This window comes from Symphalangus syndactylus, chromosome 1, assembly GCF_028878055.3.
Source record: "Symphalangus syndactylus isolate Jambi chromosome 1, NHGRI_mSymSyn1-v2.1_pri, whole genome shotgun sequence".
NCBI lineage: Eukaryota > Metazoa > Chordata > Mammalia > Primates > Hylobatidae > Symphalangus > Symphalangus syndactylus.
The window spans coordinates 139315314-139341122 of record NC_072423.2 but is presented as its reverse complement, the minus strand read 5'-3'; the positions used below and the strand labels follow the sequence as shown (position 1 = coordinate 139341122).

Below are 25809 nucleotides of genomic sequence, written 5' to 3'. Positions count from 1 at the left end.
AACCAATGGGCTCCATAAGCTTTATTAAGAATCCAGTGGGTATTGGCAAAAGCGTTTCTAACTTATATGTGATGAAAGGAATATACGTTTTTAACGCTAAGAAAAAAATACTGCAAAATCCTGGCCTATACAGGTGTTATGGCTTATTATTTCAAACAATTTCCTTTCTATTTTGTCTCAGCAAGAGAGAAATAGATTCCTTCTCATTGAATGTAGAAAAGTAGATTTGCTTTAATATTCAAGAAATGCAAGAGGAGTGTCTCTGAAGATTTTATGGCTACTGGCTATTTGGAAACATCACTTGCCTTGGTGACAAGAATTCAACCTATGCCTGAAACATAAGCACACTTCCAAAATATTAAGCTTAACAAAGAGAAACAAACACAATATGGTACGGCCTAAGAGTTCATAAAAGACAGCAGAACTGGCAGACTTGTAAGCATTTGATATTCAAATCTCTACATCTCTCTTTGGTTTTTCCCTGTGAGTTTCTGGAGCTTTGTCTGTGATTAACTTTACATATCAAACAGACAAGCAGCACACGCAGTCTTGCTCCAACAAGAGGACGTCTTGGCACCAAAGAGCTGCTTCACCTGATGGATGTTGAAACCAAATGGTCTAGCGAAATCTCGAGGGCTCTGAATAGCATGGCTCATAAAAAGACAAAGTACAAACCCATTAGAAAATAATGAAATTAGTAATTGGCATTACCTAATTATCCGAGAATTCTGAAAAATCTTTGTATGGAGCAATACATCTGCCTGTCCTAATTTAGAAAATGAAGTGCTGGAGGTACAAATGATTAGCTACCTTGAGGTTTTGGCCAAGAAACACCGTAAAGTAATAAGCCAAGCATGAAAGCGAGACAGGTGAATTCTCCCAGGCAATAATTCCTCAACTGAGACAATCAGAGCAGGGAGAATGGGTGAAGGGGGAAAGGAGAAAGAGAACAATGGTGAGAACTGAGGGGCAGGCAGCTTTGGTGGTCACAGATGTCCAGCCTGGCTTCCCCAAAAAATGAGAGACAAAGGCAAATTGAAACAGTCTAGGCTTTCATGTGACCTATATAAGAATGATTAGAGATAAATAATAGAGAAAAAAGAAATAGCAGCACAATGGAAATTTAAAAGTAACTTTTTTTAATGTCAGATGATTTGTTAGTTGTAGATATTTTAGGAAAGTGTACAAATGTGTACTCAAATCGTAATGTTTCATTTCTAAATCTCTTCACTGGTATAACACCAAATTGTTATTGTGTTTGGATTTTTAGGTTGCTATAATTATTTTTGGCAAGCGCAGATTATGCGTAGGTACAAAAAGATATAAATATTGTACTTTGTTCCCTAGCCACGGAATTGTAAAAAAATAACCGTTTGTAGTTGCTATGAGAAACTGTATGAAAAGCATCAGGGTATAGAGCAATACTGAACTATTGCAATATAATGCGAGCCACAGAAATGAGTCACATATGCATTTTTAAATTTCCTAGTAGCCACATCAAAAAGTAAAAAGAGGTGAAATTAATTTAATAATATATATTTTATTCAACCCAAATAAAGGCAAATAATAATAAGGAAATATTTTACACTCTTCTTCATGTCCAAAGCCTTTGAAAACCAGCGTGTATTTTGCGCTTACATACAGCACACCTCAATTTGGACTAGCTAATTTTAAGTGTGCAGTAGCCACATGTGGCTAGTGGCTATTGTGTTTCTCAGTGCAGACCTAGAACTTAATGTGCAATAGTTTTTAGTTTAAAGGATATTATTTTAATATGAAATTGAAATTAGTTATAGATTCAAGGTTTAATTGTCACATAACACATTTTATCCATAACTATGGGATCTTGCCTTTATATTTTTGGTCATCTCCTGGGACAAGTTAAATACAGCCACTAGTATTTGCTGATTCTCCCATCCTGAAAGGGAGCCTATTTTCCCATCCTATGAGTTATCACTGACCTCATAACTTGTCTTGACCAATGGAATGTGGCATAAGAGAAACCATGTGCTTTCCAGAGCCCAGGCCTCAAGAGACCTCGCAGCTCCTGCCCTGGCTCTCTGGTAATATTGTCTGGAGAATAATAGGTAAGGAAGCCAGACCAGCTTCTGGGAGAGTAAGAGGTTATACAAACGGAGAACCCGGATCCACAGTCAACAGCCAGCACGAACCTCCAGAAACATGCGTGAGGTCATCTTAGACCTTGTAATCCAGATGACCCACAAGATAAATGCTGCTATATGAATGAGCCAGATAAAATAGGCAGAGGAAGTGCTCAAACCCAAAATATATTATGAAAAATAACATTGTTATTGTGTAAGCCAGTTGCTTTTAGAGTTCGTTTGTTATGTAGCAATAGACAATAAAATGAATATGTATAACTCATAATTTTTTTATTAATAGTCCATTTTTTGGACAAGTTTTACGTTCATAGCAATATTGCACAGGAAAGTACAGAGATTTCCCATATACCCTCGGCCCCTACACATGTATAGCTTTTTCCATTATCAACATACCCCACTAGAGTGTTCATTTGTTACCACTGATGAACCTATATCAACACATCATTATTGCCCAAGGTTCATAGGTTACATTAAGGTTTACATTAAGGCTCACTCTTGGTGTTGTACATTCCCTGGGTTTGTACAAATGCATAATGATAATATACAGTATCATAAAGAATAGTTTTATTGCCCTAAAAATTCTTTTAATATGTTTTCGACTAAGGCAAAAGGTGGATCTAAATTCATAGGAAATAAATATAAAAAGAAAACACCGATGATTCACCAATGATGATCATGTACAATTTTGATTTGTTTCATTTGAGAATAGCTGAATGGCTTAATAAAGCTATATGGTTATTGTAGAAAAGTTCGACAATGTAAACAAAATCTGGTTTTTTTTTTTAGACAGAGTCTTGCTCTGTCACCCAGGCTTGGAATGCAGTAGCACGATCACAGCTTACTGCAAGCTCGAGCCCCTAAGCTCAAGCGATCCTACTACCTTAGCCTCCCATAGTGTTGGGATTACAGGCACGGCTAGAAAATTGTTTTTAAACATCATGGTAACTTCAGTACCATAACTCACCTCTATTATTTTTGGTGTCTCTACTGTTATTTTTGGTGTCTCTACTGCTTAACTACATTCTTTCTGAATCTCAGCTCCTTTAGGCGGTTTTATCAATGTGTCTGTTCCCATAGTGCATGGATATCCAATAAACTGTCTTTTAAATCCATAAATTCTTCCATAAACTATTGATGTCTGATGAAATTCTAATATGCATTTAATTAACAACTCTAGGAATGCAACACGAAAACTAAATACCAAGTTCTATAATTTTTAAAATGACACAAAGAGAAATTTCTCAGTTCCCACTCAACAGCTTTGTATTATACCATATGTTTAGAAAATCAATTAAGAGCACAACAGGGTATCTGAAAATAGTATGTGCATGCTATGAAATTATTATAATGTGCTTTGTGTTTCCAACAACATACTACAATATATGTAGAGAGAGACAGTCTTTAACCAAGAAAATTGCCATCTAGTTAAATACATAAGCCAAGAAAACATTCTCAGTGACAAAGAAAGATTACCTGAATATACAAATCTTACATAATTCTTATAGCTGAGACTTGCGATCTGAACATCTAAAGATTTTTCTGATGTAAAAATATTTAGAATCATCTGTCCTGCCCCACCTTATTGAAGCAAAAAAAAAAAAAATACTATTCCATTTAAAGACTGAATAGTCGTATCTCAGAGCAGTTAAGCCAAGCTGCCTATGCTCTAATAAAATACAGTATTATAACAATAAGGACCAGAGAGAAAGAATTTTGCTGTTTACCTTGTGCATCACCAGCTTTAACGGACCACTAACACTCAGTCACTGAAGAGGTGTGTGCACTGTTGCAGGGCAGCATAAGCTCGATTCAACTTACAATACCTAGATGAACTGTGGCTCAAAATGACCCACTTCCCTTTTCTTCCATGCTCACTAAAGAACCTGCAGAATGATTGGGTGTCTTTAGCAACTTGAAAAGGGTGGACTTGAGGAAAAGCTATAAATACAATAGTCACTGGAAATTCTGTGTAGACTCAACTACACATTAGTAATTAGACACTTAGGTTTAGATTTCATATGCATTTAGTTCACAGGTATCAATCTTTGAAAACCTGCTTGCTTCTTAGTAATAGCACAGATTATGGAGGAGGTCAGTCAGGTAACTGTCTGTGGTTAATCCACATATAAGAAGCTCTAAAGCAGTGATTCTCAAACATCATCAGAAACACCTGTGGGGCTAATTACCACACATTTCTGGGCCTTACCACCTTAGAGTTTCATTTCTAAGAATTACCCAGGCGATACTGATGCTACTGATTTGGAGACCTTGGGAATCACTGCCCTAAAATATTCTCAGATTAAATTGAGAATGTATTCCAAGAAGGGCAAAAAATTGCAAAAAAAAAAAAAAAAAAAGTAGCAAATAGTTGCCAATAACAAATATAGAAATATATTTTGAATGAGACTTTACAACTCTTAATGAGCACAAGTGAAACACTAATATTTTTGACTGACAGACTGAAATTAAAGATAACAAATATGTTAAAATGTATGGCATGTATTTTATTAAAAAATCCTTTATTCTAGCTGTAAAATGTGTATATAATTTGTATACACGTAACATTTTAGTAAAAAAATCCACTTTTCTTCTTCACACTAAATATAATTTTAATATGAAATAAATCTGCATATGTTTGTGTTGTGTTTGAGCATATATACATATATACATCCATACACACACATATTCATATACATCCATATAGACACATATACATGCATATAACAAAAATTCAAAGAATATTGATTTGAAGGGGCAATAAATCTGCAAGCTATCTGGAATGCATATGTAATTGATACAACCTTGCCTAGGAGTCCTTCTACTATGTGACCCTGCAGACCTACAGTGCCATGTCAAAGTCTGAACACTAGGTAAAGTCCTGATTAGATGGTCAACAGGTCAACCTTGCAGAAAGCACCAGCTGAGCCCCACCCAACTTAACTTCTTAATTTTGCATTCTCCTAGTCATCATCCTCTAACCTTCTGCTTATTTCCTCGTGTTCTTTGACAATGTGGGCACCTAAACAGAGTCATCTTTCTTTATCTTCCACTGTGTATAACACCTACGCTGAAGACCCACCCTCACCATACACTTTTCTCTAGGCTGTACTCCGGTGAGTCTCAAAGTATGATCCCCAGGCCAGCAGGATCAACATCAATTGGGAATGTGTTAGATATTCAAATTCACTGGCTCCACCCTAGACCTGTGGAATCAGAAACTCTGAATATTAGGCCTAGTAATGTGTGTTTTAAAGTCTCAGATGATTCTGATGCACGTTAAAGTTTGAGATCACTGCTCCATGTCGCCATCCATATTCACTTGCCATCACCCTGTGCACCTACTTGATCAATATCTAAAACTGTTCCTCCTTCAAAATCTTGGAACTCTGGCATTCTACCCTCTGACAGAAATCCCTGTTTACTACCTTTTTCCCTCATTAAAATCTGTGGTCCCTGAATGTTGCCCAGTCTCTTCTCAGTCTCTCAACCCCTCCTTTTTTCCTTTCTTTCCTCTCCAGCCTGGACCACATGGTCAAACAATTAAATTGTGTTCTCATGAGTACCCTCAATTCCCTCAACTCTTTAACTTTTGACCGCAACTGTCTTGCCAATGCCATACCGTAAATCAATCCAGCTGCCTGTTTCTCCAGGTTGTTTCTGTGTTGCCAAGTACTGCTAGAGAAAATGACATAGCCACACTCGCTGGCTTCATTACAAATTTATCATATCGAACCTTAGCTGCTTCCTCTCTGCTACTTGGCAATTTTTTTTATTCTTCCCCAGTCTTCTTCCTTTCCCACCCACAGCAGATGTTCCACAGTTTTGTAACTTTCCCCATGCCCCTAACCTCACCCTTAACCTCCACATTCATTCACCAAAAGATACAAGTCACCTGTCAGACACTCCTTAAATCTCCTTCCCCTCTACCCCAAAATGGACCCAAATATTTGTGCCCATCCTTTTCTCCTTTCTGTCTTCTAAGAAGAGGTGTCTTGATTTCCTTTCTTTGGCAAGCCACCCCTCTCTTTTTTCTTTGATCACACATCCACTGAGATTATGTCTAGCTATTTGATAATTCTGATCATCATTGCTATAAAACTGCATTATTTGTATTCACTGATCACATTCACTCTCTCAATACTGTTTTTTAAGTGATAACATGTAAACATAAAATTTACCATTTAAAAATGTTAAATGTACCATTTAAAAAATTGTAGTCGTATTAACTACACTCATACTGCCATGCAGCCATCACCACTGTGCAAATCCAGGATGTTTTCATCATCCATAAGTGAAATTCTGTACCCATCATACAATAACTCTCCATTATTCCCTCCCCCAATCCCTGGTAACCACTATTCTACTTTGTCTCTATGAATCTGACTACTCTAAATATCTCCTATCCATGGAGTCATATAACATTTGTACTTTTGTCTGTACCTTACTGCACTTAGCATAATGTTTTCAAGATCCATCCATGGTGTAGCACACATCAGAATTTCATTCTTTTTTAAGGCTGAATAATATTCCACCACACATATATATTATAATTTGCTTATCTGTTCATCTGTCAATTAAGATTTGGGTTGTTTCCTCTCACAACACTTTTCTGGGTGGCATATATTTTTAACCACATTTTTGGATGAAGACCCTGAGGTTTAGGGAGGTTAAGGAACTTGTTCATATTCACACAGCTGTTATGCAAGTGGAGGAGCTGGATTTGAAACTTCTGGCTTTATATTTCTAGCTTTTCCCACTACATTCCTGACTCCATCTCACACACTCCCACCTTGCTGGAGTTTCTAGTACATCCATTTCCTACCCTCAGTTAAGCTTTTCTCTCTCACCAGTCACTCTTCTCTAAAATCATGCTCAGTTCTGTCCAACCTCAAAATAATTTGATTTCTCAGTTTTGATTGCTTCCCAAACTCTCCCATATTTGGCCATTAAAACTCACCAATGATGTCCTAAGTGCTTCTCAACCCTCCTCTTCCTACTTGACACTGGTCACTTTGTGCCTTCACAATCTAGCGCCAGTGTATTTTTCCAGCTTGAGCTGCTGATGACACCCTTGCTGCACTCTACGCAGAATGCCACAAGCACACAGAACACCTGTCCCTCCCAAAGACAGCATGTCTTCATTCTTCTTCCTATATTCTCCTTAGAATGTATTCTTTTGCCACCCCTTCTTCTAATACATTTTGTTCGGGCTTAGGTCAAAAGTTGCCTTTGTGAAGTTTTTCAGGCCATCACAATTCCCATGTCTCTCAGGCAGAATAACCATGTCTCTGTCTGAGCTACCGATATGGATGCTACTGTCCAGCATTTTATTATCATTATCCAGACATCTATCAGCTTCCTCCAATATACTGCTGACTCCTTGAAGGTAATCACTATTTTAAATAAAGTAGAAAATTTATTTACTGGACATTTATTGTGACTTCCTAATAACCTCTTTGCCATCTTTTCCAGTTATATATGTGGCAACTAGCATCACACAGACAACTTTGTACCCAGACAACTCCCTGCCTACAATGGGTACAAAAGGTATCTCCGACTTTCTTCCCCAGAGCTTTTCTGATACCTCAGTGAGGGACAGCTATGGAAGCTGAGTTCACATACATGTGCAAATTTGGATATATTAACATCCTACGGTGACACTCATACCCAAAGGGAAATGGGAGCTGGTGGACAAATGCTTCCTTCTTCTGTGTCTGAGTGGAAGCTTCTGAGATTATTGTCCATGGCAACACAGAGGAACCCAGTGTTACTGAGCCTAATTGCCCATATCAGTGATCATCTTGGGGGCATACCTTTGCTTCCCTCTTGTTAGTCCCACACTCTTTTTTTTTTTTTTTTTTTTTTTGTATTTTTAGTAGAGATGGGGTTTCACCGTGGTCTCGATCTCCTGACCTCGTGATCCGCCCGCCTCGGCCTCCCAAAGTGCTGGGATTACAAGCGTGAGCCACCGCGCCCAGCAGTCCCACACTCTTTTATTCTTCCTTTGTTTTAAATGAAACACTTACAGTATAGACCCTTGTCTCAGGCTCTGCTTTATAAGGAAACTCAAGCAAAGGAAACTTACAGTGAGAACACCAAAGCTTGGCATGGCTTTGCCATTTTTAAGCTGTGTAAACTTGTGCCACTTGACCTCCTTGGGTTTCCATTTTTCTCATCCATAAAGATGGGATACCAAGAGGAATCGTGCTAAAATTCATAAACCAAAAAAAAATGTCGTTTGTAAAGTATAACAGGTGTTAGAAATATTGGAATCATCTCCCTATTGATTAAAGGTTTTTAAACGTGTTTCATAGATGCATGGAAATCAAAAGCCAATAAATGTTTTATGAATTTAAAAAAGAATAAAAAATGATGTATCATTTAGCCAGAGAAGAGGGTCAACTCCAGGCAAAAATATTAATACTGTGAAACTTTAGGAAATCTTTTTAGAAAATCTGTTTTTTTTTCTTTTTTTTTTTTTTTTTGAGACGGAGTCTCACTGTCACCCAGGCTGGAGTGCAGTGGCGCGACCTCGGCTCACTGCAGCCTCCACCTCCGGGGTTCAAGCGATTCTCCTGCCTCAGCCTCCTGCGTAGCTGGCACTACAAGCGCGTGCCACTACGCCTGGCTTTTTTTTTTTTTAGACGGAGTCTCGCTCTGTCGCCCAGGCTGGAGTACAGTGGAGCGATCTAGGCTCACTGCCAGCTCCGCCTCCCGGGTTCACGCCATTCTCCTGCCTCAGCCTCCCGAGTAGCTGGGACTACAGGCGCCCGCCACTACGCCCGGCTAATTTTTTGTACTTTTAGTGGAGACGGGGTTTCACCGTGTTACCCAGGATGGTCTTGACCTCGTGATCCACCCACCTCGGCCTCCCAAAGTGCTCGGATTACAGGCATGAGCCACCGCGCCCAGCCTAGAAAATCTTTTAAGGAGTACCTCCTGATGCAAGAAGGGCTCATAGGACAAACCTCACAATTCTGGTACACACTCAAAAGCATCAGAAAAAAGTGGAAGGAGCTCAGGTTAGGGGATTCTCCCGCTCAATATGGCCTGAATCTGCTTTCTCTCAGCCTTCTGGAACAGTAACTGGTCACAGCCAGATCTGGATACTCAGGGAAGATTCTTGGATATTGCAGCATCCCATGCTCGATAGAGAAAGACAATTAGGGAAACAAAGAGAAAACAGAATTATGGTGAACTATGGTGAACTAATCTCCTGCTTGGCAACTTGAGTGCTCATCGGTGTGCATCTAGACAAAAGATGAAATCTTGGGTGTTCGAACATGTGACAGTGATTAAGCATAACTTAGAATGCTTCTTGTTATGTATTTTAATTAAGCAACCTCGTGACTCCAATTGAGATCCACTTCTTACTAACTGTGTAGTGTCAGGCCAGTTATTTAACTTCACTGAGTCTAATTAAAACAAACAAGCAAAAAGAAGGAGAATTTTAAAAAATAGATGAGAGGAGATGGAAGAAAATGAAAGCAGGGAGGAAGGGAAGAAGGAAGCATGCATAAGCTTGGCTTTCAAAGTGAGTCAGTCCTGCAGTTGAATTTTAGCTCCAACACAAAATTGTTTCTGTGATTTAATAAGTCATTTAACTTCTCTGTAAAATGGGAACATTATATTGCAGATTAGATATAAGGTATGTAAAGTGCCTGAAACATAGGAGTTGTGTATAAATGAACATATATTTCCCGTCATCATTGTAAGTGTTATTATCTTATCACCTCCCAGAATACAACAGCGCAATGTGAAAAGCAGAGTCAGACATCCAAAGGACATCACAAGAAGGGCAGTGTAATGGAGTTATTTTTCTCTTTTAAAGTAGCTTTCAGAAATTACTTTTCTTTTCCCTTTAGAATTAATCTTTGAATGCCTCTGGGGACAGGTGATTTTCGAGAGCTGAGAGAAAGTGAAGCTGATCCATAGTGGATGGTAATACTCAAGGGATATAGCCTGGTTTGCAAAATGTGTGTCATCAGCAAGATGCTACCTTGTGCAGCACTTTTTAGTTCAAAGGTTGCAGACGTGTGATTTTAAGCAAGCATCGCTGCAGGATACAGTATATAGTATAGCCTAAGTGGAACTGACCAATAGCCCATCCAGCTAATGCCAGGTCTCTTCCTCAGATAATGCCAGATGCTTCAGTGGAAAGAATAAAACTCGTCAAATATTCCTTACCGTGCTCTACAACACCATAGAGAAAATTTATTCTTAACCTCAGCCAGTCATCAAGCTATGCCCAGGAGTATGAGATCTTATAATCCTCATAACAATTTTATCCTTGCTAGTCATACTGCAGGTGCTGTTAAATATATATTATATATATATATATATATATATATATATATATATATATATATAAAGTTAATAAAGACATTTCATTTTATTCCTTTAAAAAGCGTTCCCTTGTCATTTTAATTGCTGCTACCTGTTGTTACAGTGAAAAGATGTAGTGTAAATAAGAATGGTATTTAATTCTCCCAAAGTACTTTGTAATTATAAAGATAATTGCCATTTCCATGTCTTCTAAATGGTAGACCCTGTGCTAAGCAACTCCAATATATGAGTTCTCATCATAACAGTGCTAGTGGTATTAGAGCCCTGTTTTACAAATAAGAGAAGTGAGGTCCAGATGGGTAAATCATTGTGCCCAATTTCCTACAACTATTAAGTGTCAGAGTTGGATGGGGACTCAGTTCTGTTTGGCTCCAAGGCCATCAGAGTGTACTTCTTCTGAAGTGTTTTCAGAGAGTAGAGAGAATACTGAGGATTGATTAATCAGGATGTTTAAAATGTAAAGGAAGTGGTGGAGAGTTTGAACATGGAGTTAGGAATTAGATTATTTAAGGGAGAGCCCTGACACTTAGCAGGTGGTCAACCTTGGGGAATTTACCGAATCTCTCGATGTCTCAGTTACTTTATCCAAGAAACGGAGATAGTAAACTCTTATGCCTAAGCATGCTGGAGATAATCCCTGGTCCCTTACATACCTGTCACAGAGAAAACACACTACAAATATTGGTTGTTATTATGATATTCATTGTGTTCTGACAGCACATAATCATTATATACAGTCAGGTAGAAGCTGGCCCATATGAGTGAAACCCAGGCAGCAAACACAGCTACCATCCAGAGCACTTAAACAAACATTTCCCTCTTACACCATTTAATTGATTAATAATAGGCTTTCTGATCCAATCAGCATAATTGTGTATCCATGCAACATACCCATATCCATCAGACAGTAGCTCTTTAAAAAACTGATCATTGTCTATCAAGCTTCTACAATGCATTTAGAAGGAATCATCCCACAAAATAATGAAACTTAGCTTCTACAAACAGTGCTTTATTGTGGGGGAAAATCTACTCCTGAGTCAACCTCCCCATACATCAGTACAGCATGCAATTACTGGGACCTGAAGGGAGCAAGCACATTACCTCTGAATTGGTTTTCTCTGGCTGGTAATAAGGAACCTGAAGTTAGTATTTTATTTACCTGTGTGTATCCTGTTAATATTTCTTTGTTTTAATATTATTTAAAAGAAGGGAAAATTATAAGAATACTTTTAAAAGTAACAGATTATATAGCATTCTCATCAGTGTCTTTGCATATTGTTTAATTCAGCAGAACAGCTTAGGTTAAGTACTTGTTCTCTAAGAGCAGCCTGCCTAGGTAGAAATCCGTTAACTGGCTGTGTGACTTAGGGAGATGTACTTATCCTCCTTGTACCTCTGCTTCGTCATCTTTAAAGGGAGGTAGTAAAAGCTGAAGCTACTTCATGAGATTGCTATTCATCGAAAAAAGATTTGAGTGCTTTCTTTGGGTGAGATGCTATTCCACATATTGCAGATACAACAGTGAATAACACATTAATTTTCCTGCTCTCAAGAAGTGTATAATCACATGGAAAAAAAGACAAGAAATCAATATATAATGTAAAACGTGGTAAGTTGAATTCTGTCTTTATCTCTGACAATAAAAAGTTTCGTGATTTGTTTTGAGTAAACTATTTGCCCGTGCTGAGCTTTATATCAGTAAAACAAATAAAAGTGAAGTGGGGTAAAGGGTATAGAATTGTACTGTCTAATATGATAGCCACTAGTCCTATATGGCTATTGAATACTTACAATGTGGCTGGTCCATTTGTAACTAAGTACTCAAAAGCAAATGAAACACAACCAAAAATGCACAAATAGGACTTAAACCAAAAAGCTTTTGCACCGCAAGAGAAATAATCAACAGAGTAAACAGACAACCTACAGAATGGGAGAAAATATTTGCAAATGATACCTCTGACAAAGGACTAACATCCAGAATCTACAACAAACTCAAATAACTCAACAAGAAAAAAATGCATAGGAAGTGAGCAACTGACATAAACAGACTCTTCTCAAAAGACGACATATGAGCGACCTGAAAACATATGAAAAAATGCTCAATACCATTAATCATCAGGGAAATGCCAATTAAAACCACAGTGAGATACCATCTTACACCAGTCAGAAGGGCTATTATTAAAAAGCAAAAAACCAACAGATATTGGCATGGATATGGAAAAAATGGAAAACATACACCGTTGGCGGGAATGTAAATTAGTGCAACCTCTATGGAAAACAGTATGGAGACTTCTCAAAAAAGTAAAGGTAAAACTACCATTCAACCCATTAATCCCACTACTTGACTATCTACTCAAAGGAAAAGAAGTCATTATGTAAAAAAGACACCTGCACACATATGTTTATTGCAGCACTATTCACAGTAACAAAGTCATGGAATTAACCTAGGTGTCCATCAACAGATTACTGAATAAAGAAAATGTGCTCCATATGATCATGAAATAACTATTCAGCCATAAAAATAACAAAATCATATCTTTTACAGCAACATGATGGGGCTGGAGGCTACTATCCTAAGTGCAATGACTCGGAAACAGAAAATTAAATACAACATGTTCTCACTTATAATTTGGAGCTAAACAATGAATACAAATGCACTATAAAGATAAAGATAATAGACACTGGGGACTCCAAAAACAAGGAGGCCGAGAAGGGCCTGAGGGTTGAAAAAGTACCTCTTGGATATAATGTTCACTACTTGGTCGATGGATACGCTAGAATCTCAAACCTCACCATTAGGCAATATATCCATGTAGCAAGCCTGCATATATGCTCCCTCAAGCAAATATCCAGAATCTACAAAGAACTTAAGCGAATTTACAAGAAAAAGATGAACGACCCCATTAAAAAATGGGCAAAGGATATGAACTGACACTTCTCAAAAGAAGACATTTATGCAGCCAACAAACAAAAAAAAAGTTTATTGTCACTGGTCATTAGAGAGATGTAAATCAAAACCACAATGAGATACCATCTCATGCCAGTTAGAATGGCAATCATTAAAAAGTCAGGAAACAACAGATGCTGGCAAGGCTGTGGAGAAATAGGAATGCTTTTACACTGTTGGTGGGAATGCAAATTAGTTCAACCATTGCGGAAGACACTGTGGCGATTCAAGAATCTAGAACCAGAAATACCATTTGACCCAGCAATCTCATTACTGGGTTTATACCCAAAGGATTATAAATCATTCTACTATAAAGACACATGCACACGTATGTTTATTGTGGCACTGTTCACAATAGCAAAGACTTGGAACCAACCCAAATGTCCATCAATGATAGACTGGCTAAAGAAAATGTGGCACATATACACCATGAAATACTATGTAGCCATAAAAAGGGATGAGTTCATGTCCTTTGCAGGGACATGAATGAAGCTGGAAACCATCATTCTCAGCAAACTAACACAGGAACAGAAAACCAAACACCGCATGTTCTCACTCATAAGTGGGAGTTGAACAATGAGAACACATGGACACAGGGAGGGGAACATCACACACTGGGGCCTGTCAGGGGGTGAGGGGCTAGGGGAGGGATAGCATTAGGAGAAATACCTAATGTAGATGACGGGTTGATGGGTGCAGCAAACCACCATGTCATGTGTATACCTATGTAACACACCTGCACATTCTGCACATGTATCCCAGAACTTAAAGTATAATAATAAAAAAAATGAAATAAAGTAATTTAAATTAAATACAAAAAAATGTGGCTGGTCCAAATTGAGATGCATTCTACATGTAAACAGAGTGTATTTACCAGATGTGCTCTAAATGTAAATACAAGAGTTTGAAGACTTAGTATGAAAAAGGAAATATAAAACATTTCATGAATAGCTTACATTAATAAGGTTGAAATAATATTTTTGATATATTAAGTAAAATACATTATTTAAATTAGTTGTCCTTGTTTTGCTTATTTCAAATACAACTACAAGAAAATTTAAAATTACATATGTGACTTGCATTTGTGGTTCATGTTATGTTTCTTTTCTTTTTCTTTTTTTTTTTTTTGAGACAAGAATCTTGCCCTGTCACCCAGGTTGAAGTGCAGTGGTGCAATCTTGGCTCACTGCAACCCCCACCTCCTAGGTTCAAGTGATTCTCCTGTCTTGGCCTCCCAAGTAGCTGGGATTACAGGTGTGTGCCACCATGCCCAGCTAATTTTTGTATTTTTAGCAGAGACAGGGTTTCACCATGTTGGCCAGGCTGGTCTCAAACTCCTGACCTCAGGTGATCCACCCACCTCAGCCTCTCAAAGTGTTGGGATTACAGGCATGAGCCACTGTGCTCAGTCCCCCAAGTTATGTTTCTATCAGGTAGCACAGGGCTAGAGAGTGTTGGGGGCCAGGTTGTGGGGGTAAACGGGTTTAACATGCTCAAGGAAGACCTCTCAGTTAAGGTGATATTGGTATAGGGACCAGAAGGAAGAGGGGGAGTAAGCCATGTAGGTTTCTAGGGGAAGAAGCACTCCAGACTGAGGGAATAGTCAGAAATAAATGAAATAATTTATGCTAAGCAACTTAAAAGGCATCTGACACCTAGTAAAGGAGTAAACTTTAGCTCTACTGATTATTCATCCCCAAAGCCTGGACTTATATAGATAAGCATTTATACTATATGATTAATTTTTAAAATTAGTTTTTTTATTTTCCTGAGAATGAACAGCCAGGATTAACCCGTCTGTAGGGATTATAGAAAATCAGCTGGAGAGGACAGAAGACCTAAGTACACTCAGGCTCTGACAAGTTTTGTGACCTTGTGATATTCGGTAACTCAACTGGCCTTTCTGATCCTCATTTACTGTTGTGTAAAATGGTGAGGAAAGATAAATAAGAATACCTGTCTTGCTTTCCATAGAGAGGTGTTGTAAGGCTTTTGGAAAGTTATTTAAATTGTATAATGCAAGAAAATCATGTTGGAATACTTAAGTGATATGTATTAATGTTAATGTTAATGTCATGATTGAAATGTACAGGTAAGACATCCAAAGCAGTTCCAGTTCATCTCTGTTGCAATTTCCTGTAATGCTTTATGTTGAAAATGATTTCATTCAGATTAAAAAATATATCTTAAATAACTGTTGTGGATATTTTTTCTCTGCCTCCAGGTGTACTCTAACTTTCTCCACCCTTTGAGGCTGTCCTGCACGGACTGCATCAGTGCACTCTTTTGCACTCTTCTGCTGGCTTTGGTCATTGGGAGCCAATAAACAATCTGAAGGCAGAATGAGTATAAGTTGGGAGATATTATTTCCTGATGAGTTACCATGGATTGGCTGTGACCCTCTACCAAACCTTCCATGAGACAGCACTCTCCATGTATGTATTGTCTATTTTCATGTTGCTAATAAAGACATACCAGAAAGAGAGGTTTAATTGGACTTACAGTTCCACATGGCTCAGTAGGCCTCAGAATCATGGCAGGAGGCAAAAGGCACTTCTTACATGGTGGTGGCAAGAGAAAAATGAGGAAGAAGCAAAAGAGGAAACCCCTGATAAATCCATCAGATCTCGTGAGACTTATTCACTATCATGAGAATAGCATGGGAAAGACTGGGACCCATGATTCAGTTACCTCCCCCTGGGTCCCTCCCACAACATATGGGAATTCTGGGAGATAAAATTCAACTTGAGATTTGGGTGGGGACACAGCTAAATCATATCATTCCAAACCTGGCCCCTCCAAATCTCATGTCCTCACATTTCAAAACCAACCATGCCTTCCCAACAGTCCCCCAAAGTCTTAACTCATTTCAGCATTAACCTAAAAGTCCGCACTCCAAAGTCCCATCTGAGACAAAGCAAGTGCCTTCTGCCTATGAACTTGTAAAATGAAAAGCAAGCTAGTTACTTCCTAGATACAATAGGGGTACAGGTATTAGATAAATACAGCCATTCTAAATGGGAGAAACTGGCCAAAACAAAGGGATTACAGGGCCCATTCAAGTCTGAAATCCAGCAGGGCAGTCAAATTTTACAGCTCCAAAATAATCTCCTTTGACTCCAGGTCTCACATCCAGGTCACGCTGATGCAAGAGGTTGGTTCTCATGGTCTTGAGCAGCCCCGTCCCTATGGCTTTCCAGGGTATAGTCCCCATCTTGGCTACTTTCATGGGCTGGCAGTGAGTGTCTGCAGCTTTTCCAGGTGCATGGTGCAAGCGGTTGGTGGATATGCCATTCTCAGGTCTGGAGGACAGTAACCCTCTTCTCACAGCTCCACTAGACAGTGCCTCAGTAGGGACTCTGTGTGGGGCTCTGACCCCACATTTCCCTTCTATACTGCCCTAGCAGAGGTTCTCCATGAGGGCACCATCCCTGCAGCAAACTTTTGCCTGGGCATCCAGGCATTTCAATATATCTTCTGAAATCTAGCCGGAGGTTCCCAAACCTCAATTCTTGACTTCTTTACACTCGCAGGCTTAACACCACATGGAAGCCCCCAGGGCTTGGGGCTTCCACCCTCTGAAGCCACAGCCTGAGCTCTACGTTGGTCCCTATCAGCCATGGCTGGAGCAGCTGAGACACAGGGCACCAAGCCCCTAGGGTGCCACAGCCCGGGGACCTTGGGCCCAGCCCATGAAACCACTTTTTCCTCCCGGGCCTCCAGGCCTGTGATGGGAGGGGCTGCTGTGAAGGTCTCTGATATGGCCTGGAAATATTTTCCTCATGGTCTTGGGGATTAACGTTAGACTCCTTGCTCCTTATGCAAATTTCTGCAGCCAGCTTGACTTTCTTATTAAAGAACGGGTTTTTCTTTTCTACTGTATCATCAGGCTGCAAATTTTCTGAACTTTTATGGACTTTTCCCTTTGAAAATGGAATGCCTTTAACAGCACCCAAGTCACTCTTGAATGCTTCGCTGCTTAGAAATTTCTTCCACCAGATACCCTAAATCATCTCTCTCAAGTTCAAAGTTCCACAAATCTCTATGGCAGGTGCAAAATGCCACCAGTTTCTTTGCTAAAACATAACAAGAGTCACCTTTGCTCCAGATCCCAATGAGTTCTTCATCTCCATCTGAGACCACCTCAACCTGGACCTTATTGTTCATATCACTATGAGCATTTTTGTTAAAGCCATTCAACAAGTCTCTAGGAAGTTCCAAACTTTCCCAGTTTTCTGTATTCTTCTGAGCCCTCCAAACTGTTCCAACCTCTTCCTGTTACCCAGTTCCAAATTCGTTTCCACATTTTTGGGTATCTTTTCAGCAACGTCTCACTCTACTGTTACCAATTTACTGTATTAGCCTATTTTCACACTGCTGATAAAGACATATCAGAGACTGGGAATAAAAAGAGCTTTAATTGGACTTACAGTTGCACATGGCTGGGGAGGCCTCAGAATCATGGCGGGAGGTGAAATGTACTTCTTACATGGTGGTGGCAAGAGAAAAATTAGGAAGAAGCAAAAGCAGAAACCCCTGATGAAACCATCAGATCTCATGAGACTTAATCACTACTACGAGAATAGCATGAGAAAGAACAGCCCCCATGATTCAGTTACCTCCCCCAGGTCCCTCCTGTAACATGTGGGAATTCTGGGAGACCGAATTCAACTTGAGATTTGGGTGGGGACACAGCCAAACCATATCAGTGTAGCTGAAAGATAACCATTTTTCTCCTTGCCCAGGATATTGTGCAATCCTTGGTTGCCTCAAACCCTTCCCAATCATTGTAAGTAACCCCTCTATTAAAATGTTTTCAATTACACGGTTTCAATGCGCCATTTATTTCTTGCTGGGTGTGTAAAATAAACTGTTTAAATAAAAAAAGTAATAAAATAAAAAAGTAGTTACTGCAACCTTATAAACATAGCTCATACACTTTATCCTCTTACAAAAAAAAAATGCCAAGACATACACATTCTCCTGTGTAAAGACACCACTGTAGTTCTTTTTGCACGTTGGCTCATGAAGCTGGCCATTATGCTGGTGAGTTGGCCAAATATGTTGTTATTTGTAGTATCTTTTCTTCTTGACCTTTGGGATTAAACTGAGCCCAGGCACTTACCTAGCAATAGCTGCTACTCCTGCACGGTCAACTCTCACCAGTTCCTTCCCTACATCATACACTCTAGCGCTATGCAAGTATTCCTTTAACATCTTCAAGCATGCCAAACTCCCTTCAGAATCTGTGTCTGGAGCACTGTGCTATAGGTTGGTGTTGCTTTGTAGGGCCCTGCCTGTTTATGTCCTTTACCAACGACAACCACCGAAAAGAAATTGTCATGCCCCTTTTTCATGTGCTTTTCAAAGTTAAAACAATGCTCAATCATAAAAGACAAAACACATATTTGGAAGTTAGAACAGATTACTCTAGGGTTTCTGCTCCCATGTAACCTCCCTGAAACTGAACCTCTCTTATTTTTGAGGTAACATTGCCTTGCTGCTTTAACTTAGCTTGTGGTTGGTTTGCCTACTCAGTCAGCCACCAATGTTTCTCTTTGTTCTTCAGGATTCCACTCAGGTCCTGCCAATAGCTATTGCTAAATGCTGAACTCTGGGTGAAAAGCCCTGCTTTATGTGTACTTGCAACATACTGTGTAAACCCTCTCAGAGTCCTGAGCACACCTTACTGTAGTCACTGGGTTACCTATCTTCCCCTTGAATACCATTCTTCATTTACTATCCGTTTCCCTACCCCATGTTATTTCATAGCCTTTACCAACATCTGATATTATTTATTTTATTTTATCTATTTATTGAGACAATGTCTCGCTCTGTCCCCAGACTGGAGTGCGGTGGTGTGATCTCGGCTCACTGCAGCCTCTGCCTTCCGGGTTCAAGCGATTGTCCTGCCTCAGTCACATGAGTAGTTGGGACTACAAGCATGCACCACCATGCCCAGCTATGATATTATTTCCTGATTCATTATCTTTTTCTCTTACTGAAGTAAAAGCTGCATTAAATCGTGTTTTGTTCATCACAGTATCCCCAGTACCTAGAACAGTACCTGACACATAGTAGGTCCTAAATATCTATTACATGAAAGAATAAACTATAATCTCACATTTCTCACATAGTGCTAGAAAAAGTAGGTACTTAATAAGTACTTCTTTTAAGCTTAACCCCAGCATCCCTCTACAGTGGGGTGCTATGTCATATATTTCCAAGAATATGTCTCATATGGCTTGGTGGTAACCATGGTAAACTGGAGAGGCCCAAGCCATCTGTAAGGGGCAGCTGGGACTCAACTCCAGACATGTATTATCATTCAAGAATGTAGGGTTGGTGTTGCCAGATCTTCCTATGTTTGAAGAAAAGCCAAAAATCTTGTATTTTCCATGTTAAAATGTATCCATTTTAAAATGTAGCAATGAATTTAAATTATTACAAAATATTGTATGAACCAAATGAAATATCTGCAAGTACAATGCAGCTGGCATGCTATCAGTTTAAGAACTCTGACCCAAATCCCTGCTTAATAAAATGTATCCATAAAAGAAGGCAAACTTAGTAAATATCAACACCCTGGACTAATAAGCTCTTTTAAAAACATCAGAAATATTTTCTTGATATAGATTAAGAAAGGGCAGCAAGTTCTCCTATATTTATATTTTTAAAGAATGTTTTCTTATAGAAGTACCAAACAGCATGAGACAAAACTACTAATTAGAAACAACTAATTAATTTGAAATGAGCAAAAGTGAATTCTACCGTGTTGAAAACTTATTGAACTCAATGATCCTACAGCTTTCAATGTGTGTAATGTAGTCTACCTACGTGGGCATGGGGAGGCAAAGAATATGAGAGTAAGAGGACTTCCTCAAAGGTCATTTCTTAATCTCTCCATTTTACACCTGAGGAAATTAAAGCTAAGAGAATAAAAGACTTGTCCATGGTCATATGATGGCAGAGCCAAAAAGAAAACCTTCTCTGTGTTCCATTGCTTCTTTCCACCACCCCCAAAATCCACTTGTTCCCACATGCCCCTCCTTTGGTTCAGACCGTTTGCATTAGAGGTGGATTTTGCTGTTCCACTCACATGTTTGGATTTGGCTGTCTGGACTGTCCCTTGCTTCCTGACCCTGCAGTATCCAGTGGCTCAATTCCTGCCACTCCCACACCAAGCCCTGGTTGCCAAAGCCTCAGCCTGGGACATGTGCCCAGATGAGCTCAGTCACCAGGAAGAAAGCATGACTCGATCAATGATGGCAAAGGTGGGGGTGAGGAGTGGAAATTTACCGTCCCGGTACACGATGGAACGTCTGATGCACTACTTTGACTCCTCCAAGGGTCTAACTCACTCTCATATGTCTTGTCCTTAGAATAGTTACTCATTGGTTACAGGACTAATAATGACTGTAAAATTGCCTTACCTTTCTCAAAGGACAAAAACAGAACAGATTTCAATGAGGACATACAACCTTACATGATTTCACACCGGCAAAACAAAACTCTTGTTGAGAGTTTTGTTTCACATATCATACAATTCATCCCTTTAAAGACAATCAACTTTTGACAGCTCACTTGACATTTTTACACTGGGATCAATGAAGAACCATATATTTCTCCAAAAAAAAGTACATCTTTTGGTAAAAACCAGTGATGAGAGGAATTAATTTGCACAAGTTGTAGCATACTTACGATTTGAAGAGACAAAAGTGAAAATTCTAAGAGTTTTTCCTAAGTTGTAGCTGGCCCCTTAACTAGAGGCAGAAACTGGGGCTTGAGAAACATGTTCTCAAACTCATGTCTACTTTATAATGCTACCATCAGAAGTGATCATGGGCCACGATGGTTTATTGCCATTATTAATCTTCTTAGGTAGAAAAGAGTCAATTATAGTTAAGACCAATACCCAGAAACCTATTACTTTGCATGCACCATGTACATGAAGGCATCTGTTAAGGTAACAGAGTACCACATCACCTAACATTCCACTTCTGAGAGAGCAGCATTTAGATAGATAAATAGACACAAAGATAATAGATGATAGATAGATAGATAGATAGATAGATAGATAGACAGATAATAGATTAGACAAATTCTAATCACAGAGACAAATCGGGTTTAGGAAAAGGACAGATTATTTTCTTCCTCCTTCTTCAAGTGGCTGCCTTAGCCTGCATCCCTCTGTATGCGTAGATATATCTACAGGGACAATTTGAAAAGCTTGATGAAGTTAAAGTTCAAAGGCTTTCACTAGTTTACCTTTAATAAAACTCAGATGTGATTCAAATTTGAGTGGGCTTTACTTGCCAAGAATATTTGTTATTTTTTTTTAATTGAGCAAGCTGATGAAATGAATCACATTACCAGGAGAAAGAGATGCTTAGTTAAATAGTTATTATTCTTTTTTAATAACTCATATTTAGATTGGCTTCATTATATGGCTTACAAATCACATCATCTTTATTAAAGGCACTTAAAATATTCAACATGAAATGATATTCAGAATGCTTGATTTACTATAAATTGTGCACAGGTGTGGGATTGTTTACAGTCCTTTGGTACAGTAGGAAGTCAAGCTTTCATTTATATTTCATGGTGCAGTAAGCACCATTTAACTTTGAAATGTTAGGATCATTACCAGGAGGCTTAAAATTCGGAGCAATTGTCAATGCAGATCAAATTTTAGACAGAATCCCCATCCTGATAGCTCCTTTAATCACATAAAGCAAGTGCTTCTTTGTTAGAACCTTGAAAGGGAATGAAAGACCTCTACATATAGAAAATGTTTAAACCCATAAATGCTCTAGGGAGAAAAAATGTTGCAGATTAGAGCAGCATATGCTAATACGAGCAAAACCTGAAATGGGCTCCCCTGGGATGGCAGCATTTGGAAAGGGCATGCTCAATTTGAATATAGACATAAATTTCTACTGAAGGTGAGATCACTTGAGAATGTACCAGTTTCTTTAATGGTCTTGGTTAATATTTCCCATTAGTAATATCTAGTCCCTTAATCGGTCTTCAGAGATGGGAAAAACAAAAACGGTAGAAGATGAAAGATCCGTTCTTTTAAAATTTTAGAAAATGAGAAGTGAGTAAGCAGGATTATACATGAGCATCTGTGCTTAGTGACCTGAAGTCACTTAGTGGTGATGCGGAAGGAGCTCTGAGCTGGGAATAGACAGCTGGATTTTTAGTCCTGGGTCCGGTACTACAGGCATGTAGGACTTTGGAAAGTAACAATCTCTATGTGACTCAGTTTCCTCATCTGTCAAAGAAGCAGCTAGAAATGATATCTTCATTTCCTTTTTGCTCCAAATCTCCATGACAAGCTAAGTTCTAATATTAGGTCAAAGATTCTAAGCATCAGTTTACATTTGTTAGTGCTTATAAGGAACAAAGTAAAAGGAAATCAGTCTTTTTGGGTTAATTTTAGCTACTATTACTCAAATGGGAAGCAGCAGTAACTGCTAAGAACTTACTATGTTCTAGACCCTGGGCTGGCAACTTTGCAAGCAGTATTTCATGTAACGCTTAGAGTAACACAATAAGGGTGGTGTTATTTGCTCTCAGCTAGTGTAAAGTAACTTACCCAAGATGGCACAGCTCTTAAGTGGCAGAAATAGGATTTAAACTCAGGTAAACTCAGTTACTCTTGCCTAATGCCACTGCTCTGAACTATTATTCCCTCCTCCTATAATTTATGATTCCTGAATGTTCCAGTCTACTTATTGGCTTCTCCTGACTCATGGACATTCCTCACCCAAGTCTCAAAATGTGGAAATAAATTTGAAGTTACTCTGTTACATTACTAAATTTTAAAAGATGCTTTCACTCCTTACCACTTTCTATGTTTTCACTGATTTTTTGTATTCAATGTTAAAAATTATTTTATTACAGCTTTTGATTCTCCCCTCATTCTAATATTTTTATTTTGTCATCGACTTTCAAAAAGCAATACATTTAGTTGTCTAAGAATTTCAACAGATTTGCATCAGTAGACTTTGTTGGTTATTTTTCCTTTTTAAATTTGTTTAAGCCAATAATTAAAGCATCCGAAGTGTGTGTGCGCGCACACACACACACACACACACACTAACAACAACAATAATAAACTGATCTTAACGTCCTTACTAAAACTTAACTATCATAAAGCAGTTTCTCCTTAAAGGCAAAGGTTTGTTTCCAAAGCTTCCATGGTAGAAGCAGCCACAGTGAGAGATTTAGGAACACACGGGTAGATTGGAACTTAGGTTGTAATTAAAACTCTCACAGGCTCAAGACTTCCTCTCATATTTCTTAAAATAAAATGCACAAACCACAAATGTGATGCTGTCAGTAATACATTATACATTTCACATGAGTATTAATGGATACCATGAAGTTTATTTCCATTTTCCATCTCCTTCAGGATCTCATGTCCTTTCAGAAACAATGATACACACAAATTCACTGTGCTTTGATGAAGCAGTGTACTCAAAGGCAGATATATTGTTTGTTTTCTATGCTAATCTTTCTTCCAAACGTTCAATGACTTTCTCATTTTTTGAGCCAGAGTTATCTGTACCTGCTTTTTACTAATAATTTAGTCCCCATGAGTTTCCAGAAAGCCTCTCTAACCCTAAGCTAACTGACCATACTCTTAACAGAAGCAGGGGTTCTCTCAGGTAACTTTATACCTCCTGAGGCTTCTATGAAAAAAACAAAACAAACAAACAAGCAAAAAAACAACAACAAAAAAACAAAAAAAAAAAACCTCACCTTTTTCTTTGGTCTCCTTGTCTACTCTTAAAGCATCAATTTCCTAAGTCTTCAATAGAAGTGACTCTTGAATGATACTAGAACTAAACACCTCAAGGTTGCATAAACTATAAGAGAAAAACATCACATACTAGTTTTAGCAGAAAAAAACTCATGGATAAGAGGGACGCCTCTACATATTTTTTCAATATTTACTGTAAAAGTAAATTCAATAGTTTTCCAGTTTTGTATGAAATTAAATATACACTTAATATATGACTTAGCTGTCCCACTCCTAGGTGTCTCCCCAAGAAAAGTAAAAACTTTACCTGAAACCCATTTGAAGATGTATACAGTGCACTTTTTATGATCACCAAAAACTGGAAACAAACTGTCCTTCAATGAAGTGAACAGATTGACAAGCTACGGCACATCCATACAGGGAATTCTTCTTAGCAATAAAAAGGAACAAGTTATTGATAGACAAAACATGGATGAATCTCAAGGGCTTTAGGATGATTGAGATGAGCCAGTTTCAAAAGACTACATACTCTATCATGGCTTCAATTATATGACCTTTAAGAAAAGGTAAAACTACAGAAACAGAAATCAGACAAGCGCTTTCAGGAGTTGGGTATGCGGGTAGGGTTTAGAATAAAAGACGTGAAGGAGTTTCGGGGAGAAAATGGAACAGTTTTATATTTTGATTGATGTGGTAGTGGTTACATAGACTGCATGCATTTGTCAAAATTTATAGGACTAGAGATCAAAAGGAGTAACTTACACTTTTACAAAAATAAATAGATAGATACTTGCTTTTTTAGAAATTGGCTCTGCAAGACCTAATGATCTGGTGAGACTGGGGTAGGGTGAAATGGTTAAGATTACCTGTCTAATTCCTACAACCCAATTTATTTTTTATAAAGTTCAACTGTATGGCTTTTTCCAAATTCCTTAAGGTGCACTGGCTTCTTTTTGTCTTTTTCATAATCCTCCATAACCTGAGAATCATTCAATGCCATAATGCATATTGGTGAGCAGTGCCCAATCTGTACTACATTTTAAATTAGTATGTTACAGTCCTCACATTTTCTCAGCTTTGATGCTCAGTTGTTTTTACTTATACTTATGCATGTTTGGGACAAGATATCTTAAATCACAGACAAAAAGGGATCTATGATAATTCTACATACTTTTAGTGTTGGAAGCAATATTTAAGGTCTTTGAACCATGAATGCTTGAATATCTCCATGTAATGTTTCCTCCAAAGAGTTACGTAACCTCTCATTGAATACTTCTAGGGTGGGGGAATGCATTACTACATGAGCTAGGCTGATTAATTGATCCACAGTCCCGATGTTAAGAAGTTCTTCTTAGCATTCAGCCATCACTCACTCATGACCATAATAATAAAATCACTTTGCTAATCTAAATGCTCTCTGATTTTCCCCATTCCTTCCTCTATCATAGCAATGTGACTTTTGTCTTTGAACAACTTAAATCTGTCTAGGTCTTAATTTCCTTATCTCTCTAAAAGTTTTATATGAATTAAATACATAATCTTTTTCCCCTAAATTGATTTCAAAATTTCTAATATTAATAAGTTTGTAAAGATTGGAGAAATCATTCAGAAATTTAGAAATG

General features: G+C 38.3%; 1 protein-coding gene across 5 annotated transcripts in view; it reads right to left on the bottom strand.

Moving 5' to 3' along the window:
- ZNF385D (zinc finger protein 385D) overlaps positions 1-25809 on the bottom strand; it is a 776796-nt gene that overhangs the window by 274676 nt on the left and 476311 nt on the right. The window contains exon 1 of one of the 5 annotated variants that reach the window (XM_055286017.2): positions 24187-24265. The exons of the other annotated variants lie outside the window; for them this stretch is intronic. The gene's annotated coding sequence lies outside the window, so the exon portion shown is untranslated. Of the gene's footprint in view, positions 1-24186; positions 24266-25809 lie in introns of those variants that run through there. 5 annotated transcript variants of the gene reach the window in all.